General features: G+C 44.2%; 2 protein-coding genes across 6 annotated transcripts in view; one reads left to right on the top strand and one right to left on the bottom strand.

Annotated features, from left to right (window-relative positions):
• The window catches only part of uvssa (UV-stimulated scaffold protein A), a 237,903-nt gene extending 231,363 nt beyond the window's left edge, over positions 1-6,540 (bottom strand). For all 4 annotated transcript variants that reach the window (XM_088391507.1, XM_088391482.1, XM_088391489.1 and 1 more), the window contains exon 1: positions 6,315-6,540. The gene's annotated coding sequence lies outside the window, so the exon portion shown is untranslated. The remainder of the gene's footprint in view (positions 1-6,314) is intronic.
• Positions 48-13,441, top strand: part of LOC148404750 (uncharacterized) — a 43,678-nt gene continuing 30,284 nt past the window's right edge. The window contains exon 1 of one of the 2 annotated variants that reach the window (XR_015861607.1): positions 48-4,365. The gene's annotated coding sequence lies outside the window, so the exon portion shown is untranslated. The remainder of the gene's footprint in view (positions 4,366-13,441) is intronic. The other variant, XM_088391532.1, reaches the window with a different exon arrangement.

Here is a 13,441-nt window from a genome sequence, read left to right on the forward strand (position 1 = left end):
AGAAAAAGAGAGAACACTGCTGGGAGGCTGCCACTCACGTCGGCGCCATACCAAAGAAAAAAAAAAAACACGCCGCACATCGCTCTTAATTTAAATTTTCAGCTGCAGGTAGGATATTTAATACAGCCTATGCATGTGTGCTTGGCAATGATACACGTGTACTGTTTGCGCGTGAAGGCGAGGGCGTCCGTGGCGAGTTTGTAGAGCGCGCGGTCAGGACAATTCATCCATGATTTTGCGGAGTTTAACACAAGTAGATATTATTGAGCTTGAGTATTTCGTTGTGTAATATGTTTTGAATGTTGAAAGAGATTCCATTTTTCAATAAATGTTGATTTCTTTAACTTTGCACCTTCGATTGAACTTATTAAAAACAGACGCAATCTTGATAAATCACAGTGCGTATGTTATTTTAATCTATTTACATTTCCTCCTCACAGTATCTGCGAAATAGTATGTAAATGCCATATGTTGCATATTCCTTGAGACAAATTTATTAACTGATATTAACTATTTTTCACATTTGAAAGACAGTTAATAAATTGGGTTGTAGTGTTCTTACTGTGCTATGAGTCAAAAAGTTTGCCCACCCCTGACCCAGACACAGCCAGGGGAATAAGTTCCCTGGTTCAAAGGCTGCCCTTTAGCCTGCGAGAGAAGTGGCGGACTGTCGGATTCAGCTATAAAAGACGTTATGGAGTTTCATTCCCCTCCTTCGAAATTTTTGTGGACTTCATCTTCCATCAGGCTAAAATCATGAACGACCCGAGCTTCAAGGCCATTAGCCAAACGAACATTCCTGAACCAAGCAAGAACACGAAAATGCACAGACAAAGGGAGATCTCAGTCCACAAGACAGACGTCAGTGCTACGGAACGCAGTGTTGGAGCCGAGAACCCCGATCGCCAGTGACCTATTCACAAAAAGCCCCACCTGTTAAGGAAATGTCGAGCTTTCCGGGAGAAACCCATAGAGGAGAGGAGAGCGTTCTTGAAAGAGCACAGAATATGCTTTAAATATTGCACGTCTATTAAGCAAATGGCCCAGGACTGCAAGTATACAGCCACATGTATTGAATGCGAGAGTGAGAAACATGACTCTGCACTTCACCCTGGACCAGTATCGCAGACCAAGGAGCTCCCCCCACTACAGAGCATGGCGGGGAGCCAGCCCCTATAGCTCCTTCGGTGGTCACAAGCAATTGCACCGATGTCTGCGGTGGCGATCAGAGCAACAGATCATGCTCTAAAATCTGCCTTGTCAACCATCGTGAGAAAGCGACAAAGGTCTGCGCAAACATCGATGAACACAGCAACAGATCCTTGGCTCGTTCCGAGTTCTTCGACACCTTCAATGTCCAAGGACCCCTTTCTCCATACTCTCTCCGCACATGCTCTGGAGTGACAGAAACCATGGGGAGAAGCGCTTCGGGCTACCAAATCGAATCCATGGACGGCAAAGTTAGGCTTCCCCTACCAAGTCTTGTAGAATGCAACAAAATCCCAAACAGAACTTCGAATGCTGCATCCAACCACCCTCACCTGAAATAAATCGCTCATCTCATCCCAGAACTTGATCAGAGCGCCCCTATAATGCTTCTCCTTGGGCGAGACATCATCACGGCCCATAAAGTCCCCAAGCAGGTGAACGGTCCAAGAGATGCTCCATTCGCCCAGAAACTCGACCTTGGATGGGTGATCGTCGGAAATGTGTGTTTGGGAGGGATTCACAAGCCTGACACCATAAACACCCTGTATACCTGGACTACAGAGCAGAAACGCCCCTCCATCTTCGAACCCTGCCCGAACGTTCTTCAGGTGAAAGAGAGGTACAGTCAATTCTAAGGCACCGATCATCCTAAACTACAGTTGACAGAAACTTACCTGCAACGGAGAAACCGACCAGCTGGGTTCTACAGTGTTTCAACAAACAAAGGATGATAATAAGGTGGCTCCCTCCATTGACGACCTCTCGTTCCTGAACATCATGGAAAGGAAGCCAGCGATGAAACAGCATTTCCTCACCTTCATGGGGAAGGTCTCTCGGAACAAACACGCAGAAGTGGCCCCTCCTCTGAAGGAGGGCGAAGAGCAGTGGCAGCACGTGTCTACAGAACTGAATCCTGCAGATATCGTCATGAGGTCCGTTAGTGCTGTACGTCTCTGAGACTCCAGCTGGCTGTTTGGACCTGCGTTCCTGAAGCAGCCTCTTAAGGTCAAGCCTGAAGAAAACTCCTTCGAGCTGGTGAAGCCTTCATCAGATCCAGACATCCGTCCCCTAGTGTCGACTATGAGCACAACCATGTCAAGCAAACAACTCGGGTCTCAGCGCTTCTCCAAGTTTTCAAGTTGGACATCGTTGACCCACGCCATAGCTCGCCTAACCCATGTAGCTCGTGGTTTCCAGAAGAATTCTACAACCGAAGTCAGTGGCGGCAAAGGTTGGCATCACTGCCACGCAACAATCTCAATCGATGGACTCTCTCAGTCTAAAAGAACCATCATGCGGGCAGTTCAAGAGGAGATCTACCCTCACGAGTACGCCTGTCTGCGAAAGAAGGAGAAACTTTCTAAAGATAGCCCTCTCAAAACCTTAGATTCCTTCATCGACGCTGATGGTCTGCTGAGGGTCGGAGGTCGTGTCAGAGAAGCGCAGCTCCAGCAAGAAGAGAAAACCCCTCTCATCATACCTGGCAAACATCACATAGCAACGCTCTTGGTTCGACACCATCATGAGAAGACAAAACATCAGGGACGACTGTTCACTGAGGGCGCTGTGCAGGCCGGTCATTTCTGGATAATTGGCAGCAAAAAGCGTGTGAGCAGCGTGATCCACGGGTGTGTCACACGTAGCAAACTGCGTGGCACCCCCCAAACACAGAAGATGGCCGACCTTCCGTCAGACCACCTCTCTACCGAACCTCCATTCACAAACATGGGCATCGATGTGTTCGGACCATGGACCGTATCTTCACGCCGTACGAGAGGTGGCCTCGCTCACAGTAAGCGGTGGGCAGTGTTATTTATGTGCATGAGTGTACGAGCCGTCCACATCGAAGTCATTGAATCCTTAGACACCTCAAGCTTCATCAACGCCCTCCGGCGTTTCCTTGCCGTCAAGGGCCCTGTGAAGCTCATCCGTTGCGATCAAGGAACCAACTTTGTCAGCGCTTGTAAAGTGCTGAAGATCCCCTCAAACGTTGACAACGCTTCGGTCGAGAAGTTCCTCCTGGACCAAGGGTGTGTATGGAAGTTCAACGTTCCACACGCCTCTCACATGGGCGGTTCATGGGAGAGGATGATTGGAGTAGCACGAAAGATCCTGGACTCAATGTTCCTCCAGGTTGGAACTTCGAGACTCAGCCACGAAGCACTCTCCACACTGATGGCAGAGGTCGCTGCGATCATGAACGCCAGACCCCTGATCCCAGTGTCTACTAGCCCGGACGATCCTTTCATTCTTACTCCAGCAACCCTTCTCACCCAGAAGGTGAGTGTACCTTCAGCCCCAGTCGGTGACTGGATCAAAGACCTCCACAAGTCCCAGTGGCGCCAAGTCCAACATCTGGCCCAAACGTTTTGGGATAGATGGAAGAAGCAATACCTCGCATCAATTCAGCCGCGACAGAAGTGGCAGGCTCCCACCCCAGACATTCAGACAATCAGCTCGTGAGAAACGAGTGGCCTCTGGGACTGATTACTCAGGTCTTCCCTAGCAACGATGGCATGGTATGTAAAATCGAGGTCAAGGTATCCAAGACAGACGGGACAAAACTGTACCAGCATCCCATCTCCGAGACGGTCCTCCTTCTTGCCCCCAATAAGAAACAGTAAGTTAAAGTCCCAATGATCATCACACACATATCTGGGTGTGGTGAAATTTGTCCTCTGCATTTAACCCATCCCCGTGTGATTTTGATCCATCCCCTGGGGGAGAAGGGAGCAGTGAGCAGCAGCGGTGCCGCGCCCGGGAATCATTTGGTGATCAACCCCCCTAATTCCAACCTTTGATGCTGAGTGCCAAGCAGGGAGGAAATGGGTCCCATTTTTATAGTCTTTGGTATGACCCGGCCAGGCTTTGAACCCACAACCTTCCAGTCTCAGGGCGGACACTCTACCACTAGGCCATTGAGCTGGTCAAAGAACTGTAGAATTGACCTTTAAGGTTGTGGCAAAATGCCAGACGAGGAGTGTCATGTCTTTGTTTTGTAGTCTGTGATAATTGTTACTAAGGGGAGGTCAGGAAGTAAGTGGGGCAGTAAGCACATATTCGGCACGGTGTTGAAAGCAAATGCTGCTTGTTCTATTCTCTCCTGCAGTTCAGCAAAACTACTGCCTACATTTTGTGTTATACAAGGCATCGTTGGTATGTACCTTTGTTTTAAATTATTATGTATGAAATTATAGTTTCCTGTGATGTTAGACGATCTGTTGGGAAAGCTAACGTCATGTTGGTTAAGCAGTCTCCTGTCGCCATATTGTGGCCGTAGTCAATGTGTTCATGTGTAATAAATATATAAATAATGATTCACTGATCCATAAGCTAACAGTGCATTTGTTACAGTGACATGATACATATTTCATATGGTGAATGCTAAAGGCATGATTGAGATTTCATACTGATTTAATTAATTAATTTAATTAATTTAGTTTATATGACTGATTATACAATGTGGTTTGTATTCTCCCAGTTTCACCCTTTCCCGTGTTATTAAACCTGGAGTCAACCTTCAACCTGGGCTTCAGAGTCTTGATGAGTAAAAGTAAAAAGTAAAAGTTGAGCTTACTGTCTTCGGATATTCAACAAATTTGGAGGGCAGGATAACCACTGTGTTGACATTTCTAACACGTAGTGTTCCTTGTTGGTCACTAGCGGGCATGGGTGCATTGTACATTAATTAGAAATATGGTTTATCTTACAAAGCAATGCAATGTGTCCACCTTCAGAATTATCACACAATAACCTATCATGCATAGCGAAACCAAAGTGAGTCACTGATGCGCATGAATCTCCTATTGCATTGTGGTCCAGTTCGCACGCACACGCGCACGCACGCACACACACACACACACACACACACACACACACACACACACACACACACACACACACACACACACACACACACACACACACACACACACACACACACACACACACACACACACACACACACACACACACACACACACACACGCGCACACACACACACACACACACACACACACACACACACACACACACACACGTTACCCTGATTGGCCAAGAAAGGTACCCATGCAGTGCGGACAGCTCAACGCTCACGGGAACCTCAATGAGGAAGCTCATGCGGAGGCTGTCAAAAGCGCCTGCAAAAGCTATCCTTTTATTTTCCGCATATGGAGTCAGTGCCGGTAAGTTACATTATCATGCAAGTGCCAAGGTAGATATAAATTATCAGCAAATACTAACTTTTCATGCTAACACATGAATTAAAGTAATTTTGAGTCATAAATATGGCATAAATAAGTGTTGAGTTCCATTTCTTTTTGTTCTTGCGCTCCCTGAAGGCGCTGTCTCTGGAGGTAGTTCCAAGCATTGTTGTTCAGTTGTAACTCGTGAGTCCGCGCCCCGCTCATGCCGCCCCACGCCAGATTCGGGTCAAAAGTGTGAAACTCAAAAAAAATATTTGAACCTGAAATAAAAAAGATCTGAATCTGAAAAAACAACCGTTGAACCTCAAAAAAAGGGATGTGAATCTGAAAATATCAAACATGCAATTAGAAAAAATACTCCAAAACTTGAAAAATAAATGGTTTATTCAATAAATTGACCAAAGTGAAGCAAAACTATTTTCAACTGAAAAGTTTTCATACCAGTATTTTTATCTTATTTTTCAAGTTTCAAGTTCAACACGTTTATTTTTAGTTTCAAATTTTACTTTTTCAAATACGAGTTTGGTTTTTCAAGTACAAAGCTTTTGACCCAATCTACCATCATAGAATCAGCCATTTTTGTTGTTTATATTCGACTGGTTTGCATGAGGTCGGAAACGTGAAAATCCGAGTGGGATCTAGCCAATTTCCGACCTTCCATGAATGTAACATCAACACGTACAAACGTGGCGTCATTGCAGAAGGGTCTATCACAATTCCCGATCTGGAGGACCGGTGTCCTACATGTTTTCTGTCTCTCCCTGTTGCAACACACCTGATTCAATTGGTCTGATGATATGCAAAGTCTACAGAAGCTGGATCATTTGAATTGCCCCCCCTGGTCTATCAGTTAAGTCAATGTACCCGGGAGTATAACGCGAATACAAAGACTTCACTTACCCGGTGACAGTTTGTGAGGATCGAATCTCGTAATCTCTTTCGATATGAATATTTAGTTGTTATTACTGATGTGTCAGACCGACGTTTCTCCGACGTTTTTCTGTTGTTTAATGTTCTTGTTCTTTTTTAGACCTCCTCGGATCTTTATGCCTTTCCTTAGTTTGTCCGCGCCGAGCGAGAAGATCGGATGTAGGTACTACATCTACTGCGTGTTCCGATCGGCTGAGGGTCCTAGCACTTTTGATGACGTCACGATTTTTGGCGAAGAAAACTTCAAAAAACAATTCCCAAAAGAATTTATTCATAGTATATAGTCTGGGATTGTTTATTTATTGAACTAAATTGGTTTATTATTTATGTTTGAAAAACATACATTGTTATCGTGACATTTATAATCAGGCAATCTCCTGCTACCTACTCAAAACTCAAAACTAACATACAACCCACGCGGGAGTCGCTGATGTTGTAAGGCAGTTGTTCGTAACCTTGTTGGAGGTACCGAACCCCACCAGTTTCAAATGCGCATTCACCGAACCCCTCTTTAGGTTTGATTCCCACATACGTGTGCGCGTGTGTGTGTGTGTGTGTGTGTGTGTGTGTGTGTGTGTGTGTGTGTGTGTGTGTGTGTGTGTGTGTGTGTGTGTGTGTGTGTGTGTGTGTGTGTGTGTGTGTGTGTGTGTGTGAGTGTTTGTGTGTGTGTGTGTGTGTGTGTGTGTGTGTGTGTGTGTGTGTGTGTGTGTGTGTGTGTGTGTGTGTGTGTGTGTGTGTGTGTGTGCGCGCGCGTGCGCGCGCATGCAATGTACACTACCCTGCGAGCCATAGACTGGTCTATGTATAGACCTAATTTAGACATTTAAAATTGGTCTATGTATAGACCTAAAACAGACGTTGGATATGGTCCACAATTGGGGAAGCGCGCTATCCGCGCCTCACGGCGAAATCCATAGCCAATCACCTGTTATCCAATTTATTCACTGCATGCTTGTTTTATTTCTTCAGTTTTAGGAAAAGGCTAAGACACCGAAACAAAATTTAGACTTACACAAGTTAGTTGAGTTCAATCACAATTCTTAAGAAAGCTCTGTTTTCAGGAAAGTGCAACACAGCGCTGGGCCTTTCGTGCGACCATGCTCAAGGGCAGAAAGTCTCCATTAAGAAAAGGCAACATTCAAGGTTCTTTGGTCAGCTTATATTCAGTTGCACATGCCAGTGTGGGCCCAGTTTGATGGGTGATGAGTCAGGCAGTGTGGCAAGTTCGCAGGAGAGTTTAATTCCATGGGAGTGGGTGCTGGTTCGGTGAGAGCTGGTTCCGTGGAGGTGGGTGGTGATTATGGGCGATTCGGTGTGCGGGGGGGCTGTTGTTTTCCATCACCTTTGGCCGGGTTCTTGGTTGTTTTCCTCCTGCCGCTCTTCCTCTGGCGCCTCTACCAGTTTTATCTCCAAGTGTCCTTACTGTAAACCAGGGGTCGGGAACCTTTTTGGCAGACAGAGCCATAAATGCCCATTTTTTAAAGATAACTTCCCGTTAGATCCATACCATTAAAAAAAAAAAAAAAAATCGATAGGTTAAATACAATTACTGTAATTTCCGGACTATAAGCCGCGACTTTTTTCCAAAATTTTGGACCCTGCAGCTTATAGTCAGGTGCGGCTTATATAAGATTTTTTTCGAGATTTTTGTGATGACTTGATCACTTTTACTCTTAACACTGTTATATACAGTAAAAGCTACAAAACAAAGTGACAAATAACTCGTTTTCAAATCAGACGAGTAAAAACTGGTCAAATATTTAAAAAAAAAGCTATTATTAAAAGTGAAGACAATTTGCAATTCTAGTAATGACACACGAATTTGATGCACAATTTGTCTTCGCGGGCCACATAGAATGATGTGACGGGCCGTATCTGGCCCCCAGGCCTTGAGTTTGACACCTGTGCTCTAAACCCTTTCTCTTACTCTGCCATATCACTCAGAGATTACACAAAGCAGTGGCGCTGTTTGGACAATCTGCATTGTAATTGTACTAAGTTCATCTTGTTTTTCCTTTTTTTAATCATTTCACTGGTTTCTTTTAAATCAAACAAGTATAAATATAAAAGAAACCAGTGAAGTAATCTGCATTGTATTAAAACCCAATCAATCAGCATTTAAATTCAATTCTTCTGACATTTTGCTCACCAAAAACAAGTTGTAATGAATGTGAACTTTTAATGCATTTTATTCAGAAGGTTACTTTGAACCTTAAACGGCGGCGTGGCGTACTTGGATTTTTACGGCCTCCGGCCTCCAGGGGGCGCTCTAGCAGGAAGCAAGAGCGAGACAGGCGAAGAAGAGATAATGCGCCGAAGAAGACGTTGTAGTTTGTGTTTACATTTCGCGCACCATGCAGAACGCGATCAAGACGGGCATTACTGAAAGGAAGCCTTTATACACAAACCGTCATCATGGGGGACAAAAGAAATGCATATGATGCCGCTTTTAAGCCAAAGGCAGTCGATGTTGATGACATTATCTTGTGTCTACTCTGGAGCGTACTTATGGATTTTTACGGCCTCCGGTCTCCAGGGGGCGCTCTAGCAGGAAGTAAGAACGAGACAGACGAAGAAGAAATAATGTGCCGAAGAAGACGTGATCGTCTCGCGCGTCACGCACACACCCGCATTCACACAAAGACAGGAAGCACAAACCGTCATTATGGGGGATAAAAGAAATGCATATGATGCCGCTTTTAAGCAATACGTGTCGCTCACTAGTTTAATATAATTTAGCGCTTCGTGCATGAATAAGATTAGCATGAACAGAACCTCTTCACACTCGAAGAAATGCATAAAACCGACGACGAAAGAGAGACTGAGAAAGTGTGAGGCGAAGGATATCTAACGCTATTCCAATCGGACACTAAGGAGGAAGACTTTGATAGTTTCAGTGCACAGGAGGAAGATGAAGACGGCTCTTTTTTTACTTTTACTGGTATGTTTTTTTTTTTAACCAGCCCTGTTCGTGCTGTGCTACCGTGTTGCTGCTGTGTTACCGCCGAGTCACAGGCAGTGTTTGGAAAGAAATGTTAAGGTATGTTATTAAAGCTTTAAAAAAACTTTCTGCGTCCAGTCTTTCTTCGCTAATGTACACTTCCGCGTTGCTGCGGTACTACTGCTGCGTCACAGGCAATGTTTAGAAAGACATGTTCAAGTATGTTATTAAAATATTAAAAAGGCTTTCCATGTACTGTCTTTCTTTGTAAAAAAAACTCGTGTGCACGTGCGGCTTATAGTCCGGTGCGGCTTATGTAAGAAAAAAAAAAGAAATATCCCTAAATTTTAGCTGGTGCAGTTTATAATCCGGTGCGGCTTATAGTCCGGCAATTACGGTAAATGCATGTATTTTAATTAAAACCAACGATTTTTTGAGTGTACTAATGTATTCTTTTTAATAACGTTTTTACCGTCGCCAAAAGAGCCATATTGGCTCACGAGCCATAGGTTGCCGACTCCTGCTGTAAACCATTCTTGCACATGCATCCACTTCACCCACTGTCGCACACCGTCCTTTCATCATCCTTTCAATCTTGTCATTTTGTACGGAATTATGTGAACTTTTGGGTGTGATATCATCAATTTGTTAATGTTCCCTGACTATGCAAAGTTCTTACTCACCACTTACCATGCATTTGTTTGTTTGTTCTTTTGACACTATCTTTTGATTGTTAGGCAAAACATTTCCCTCTGTCCAGAACGTTCAGTAGTAATCCAAAACTAGCGTCTAGCATTAGGCAACATATGACATCACATCTAGCATTAATCAAAACATAAGATAAAATCAATTAAGGAACATTTTTCATATGACTTTGCCAATGTCCGTGCTTTAGAAAAACATCAGACATGCCTTAAACCAGGGGTCTCAAACTCCAGTCCCCGAGGGCTGCATTCCTATATGTTTTCCAAGTTTCCCTCATTAAACACACCTGATTCAATTATCAGGCTCCTGCAGAACGTGAGGATGAACTGATCATTTGAATCAGGTGTGTTTAACGAAGGAAACTTGCAAAACATGTAGGAATGCGGCCACCGAGGACTGGAGTTTGAGACCCCTGCCTTAAACAGTTCCTTAAGGGTCATTAAGCTATTTCGGCAATATATCAAAAAATATTTGTTATTTAAAAGTGCACAGAAATACATATCAGATCATAAAGTTATAAAAACCTTTCTCATTACCACCTCTCAAAAATGTCTAGTTATGTCTCCTTTATTGATTTGGTGTGTAGGTATAATTATATGCTTAAAATGTTTTCTTTATTGATTTAATATGTGAATATACGTGTCTGCTTATGTACTTTATTCAATGAGGTTTGAGCATATCTGTTTTTGTAGCTAGGCAGGACTTTTTGTATTTCGACCCCTTTTCTTCACTCCCTCTGTTGACCTCAGTTAAACTGAGGTCATCAAAACCGTTGATACTACCAGGGTCCCTCTGTTGGCACACCACGTCCCTCTGTGGAGCCGCTTCAAGTCCCTCTGTGGGGCTGCCAATGAGTGAGAAAAATAAATGTAGATAAAATTCATACCCAGACATTTGTAAAAGATGGAGAGTGGAAAGGCAATTAGCCTAGATGACATTCCAGTGGCAGCATGGAACTATCAAGGAGAGATGGCAGGAGAGATTCCCTAAAAAGCGAGAAGATGCCTGAGGAAAGGTGCTGGTTCCTATTTTTTATTTCAGACGACGGCGATGCGCAGAACTGCAGTAGATACAGAGGTGTTATGTTGATCAAGCAAAGCATGAAGTTATGGGAAAGAACGTTAGAAGCGAGGCTTGGAATTTTTGGGGTTTTTTTCCCCTCCCCCTTTTGACACATTCTAAAAAATGTGTCACTATGGATAAAAAGTAAAAATAACAATGTCCAAAGTAATACACCCATCGCCAGTTGGACTTTGGGGTACCTCCAGATGCCATCCTGGCCTGGAATCACCAATTCTCAGTTCCTGAAACTCAACTGGCAGCATCTCACATGGCTGTATGAACAAAAGCCATCACCCTCATGTAGCTGCGCATGCAGCTCTCCTCACAATAAACATCCATCCATTCCATCCATTTTCCGTACCGCTTAGTCCCCACGGGGGTCGCGGGCGTGCTGGAGCCTATCCCAGCCGTCATCAGGCAGTAGGCGGGGGACACCCTGAACCGGTTGCCAGCCAATCGCAGGGCACACAGAGACAAACAACCATTCGCACTCGCACTCACACCTAGGGAGAATTTGGAGTGATCAATCGGCCTACCAAGCATGTTTTGGGGATGTGGGAGGAAACTGGAGTGCCCGGAGAAAACCCACGTGGGCCCAGGGAGAACATGCAAACTCCACACAGGGAGGGCCGGAGGTGGAATCGAACCCGCACCCTCCTAACTGTGAGGCGGACGTGCTACCCAGTGCACCACCGAGCCGCCCACAATAAACATCCATAATACCAAAAAGTAAAATTCATAATGATACACAAAAGATAATCCACACACGGACGCATGTCAAACGTATCAAATTGAAAACTGGAGCCTGCCGACCCTGTCCTGAAAACGATCACAGTTACAATCTCATTATGAAAAGTAAGGGATTAGTGTTGATGCATTTTCACAGACATGACACAAACTTCTCCAAGACTGCAGTTGACAACCTGCAAAGTAAATACGAGTTCCACAAATAAAGCACAATCTGCTCCCTGGGTTGCGGTTAGAGCAGCATGAGCAAACTACGGCCCGCGGGCCACATCTGGCCCGCCAAATCGGAATAAATTGTATTAATAAACATTTTTTTTGTCATTTTCCCTGCAATGACTGCGCATTTACTCCCGGAAGCAGTGTCAGAAAGCTGGATGCACACTCGTAAGTGCGTGTACGTACTCAGTAGTATTGACCCGGCGCACTCCGCGCTCTATTTCTATCAGTGCCGAATTTCGAGTGTGGGCTGTGATGTCAGCATTCTCGTAATTCGCGTGCTGAGCTTTCAGATACAGTTTTACGCTAAAGCCACCCACAAACCTTCCCCTGGAATCCTTCCATTAAAACGAGTGGCCCAAGGAAAAGCAAGGCGGACACTGAGTGCCGAGTGTTTAAAAAGGAGTGGACAATTTGGCTCGACCGACGTGTATCAACAAAGCCCCGTCAAGACCTAGGTTAACGGACACCTCGGCTCTATCCTAAAAATTGCTACAACAAATTTTACTCCAGACTATGATGCACTAGCAAAAAAAGGGAGACCAACAACACTGTTACCACTGAAAGTGAAGGGGAGTTTGTTGTAAAAAAAAAAAAAAAATCCATTTTGAAAATAATTTGTACAAACAGTAAGGATTGAAACTAGCAACCATTCTCATTTTCAAAAAATGCAGGATGCTCAAGCCACCTGTTTGCGACGAATGTTAACTTTTAAAGGTTTTAAGGCCAACTTTAAGGAAGTGTTTCCCGTTTCCTCACCTCTGTCACCAGGTGTTTGTGAGTTAAAGCTCTGCTCTGATTTTCAGATATCCGTCACAGTTTTGGCGTTTTGATTTCTTTATTATTTTATTTACCGTATTTTCCGGACTATAAGTCGCTCCGGAGTATAAGTCGCACCAGCCATAAAATGCCCAAAAAGTGAAAAAAAACATATATAAGTCGCTCCGGAGTATAAGTCGCATTTTGGGGGCAATTTATTCGACAAAATCCCACACCAAAAACAGTCATGAACGAGCAACAACAGGCTAAACGATAGCACCAACAGGCTAAACGATAGGTATGCTAACGTGACAAACACAAACAAAGAGCTGAGAACGGGCCTGACGTAACATATAGAGTGATTAAGGACAACTATTACATGAATAACATGTTTATAAAACCATCAGTGTCACTCCAATTCATTAAATAGCAACAACAGGCTAAACGATAGGTATGCTAACGTGACAAACTCAAACAAAGAGCTGAGAACGGGCCTGACGTAACGTATAGAGTGATTAAGGACAACTATTACATGAATAACATGTTATAAAACCATCGGTGTCACTCCAATTCATTAAATAGCAACAACAGGCTAAACGATAGGTATGCTAACGTGACAAACACAAACAAAGAGCTGAGAACGGGCCTGACGTAACATATAGAGTGA

The sequence above is a fragment of the Syngnathus floridae genome, chromosome 1 (assembly GCF_059516105.1).
Source record: "Syngnathus floridae isolate MCC-2025c chromosome 1, RoL_Sflo_1.0, whole genome shotgun sequence".
Lineage (NCBI taxonomy): Eukaryota > Metazoa > Chordata > Actinopteri > Syngnathiformes > Syngnathidae > Syngnathus > Syngnathus floridae.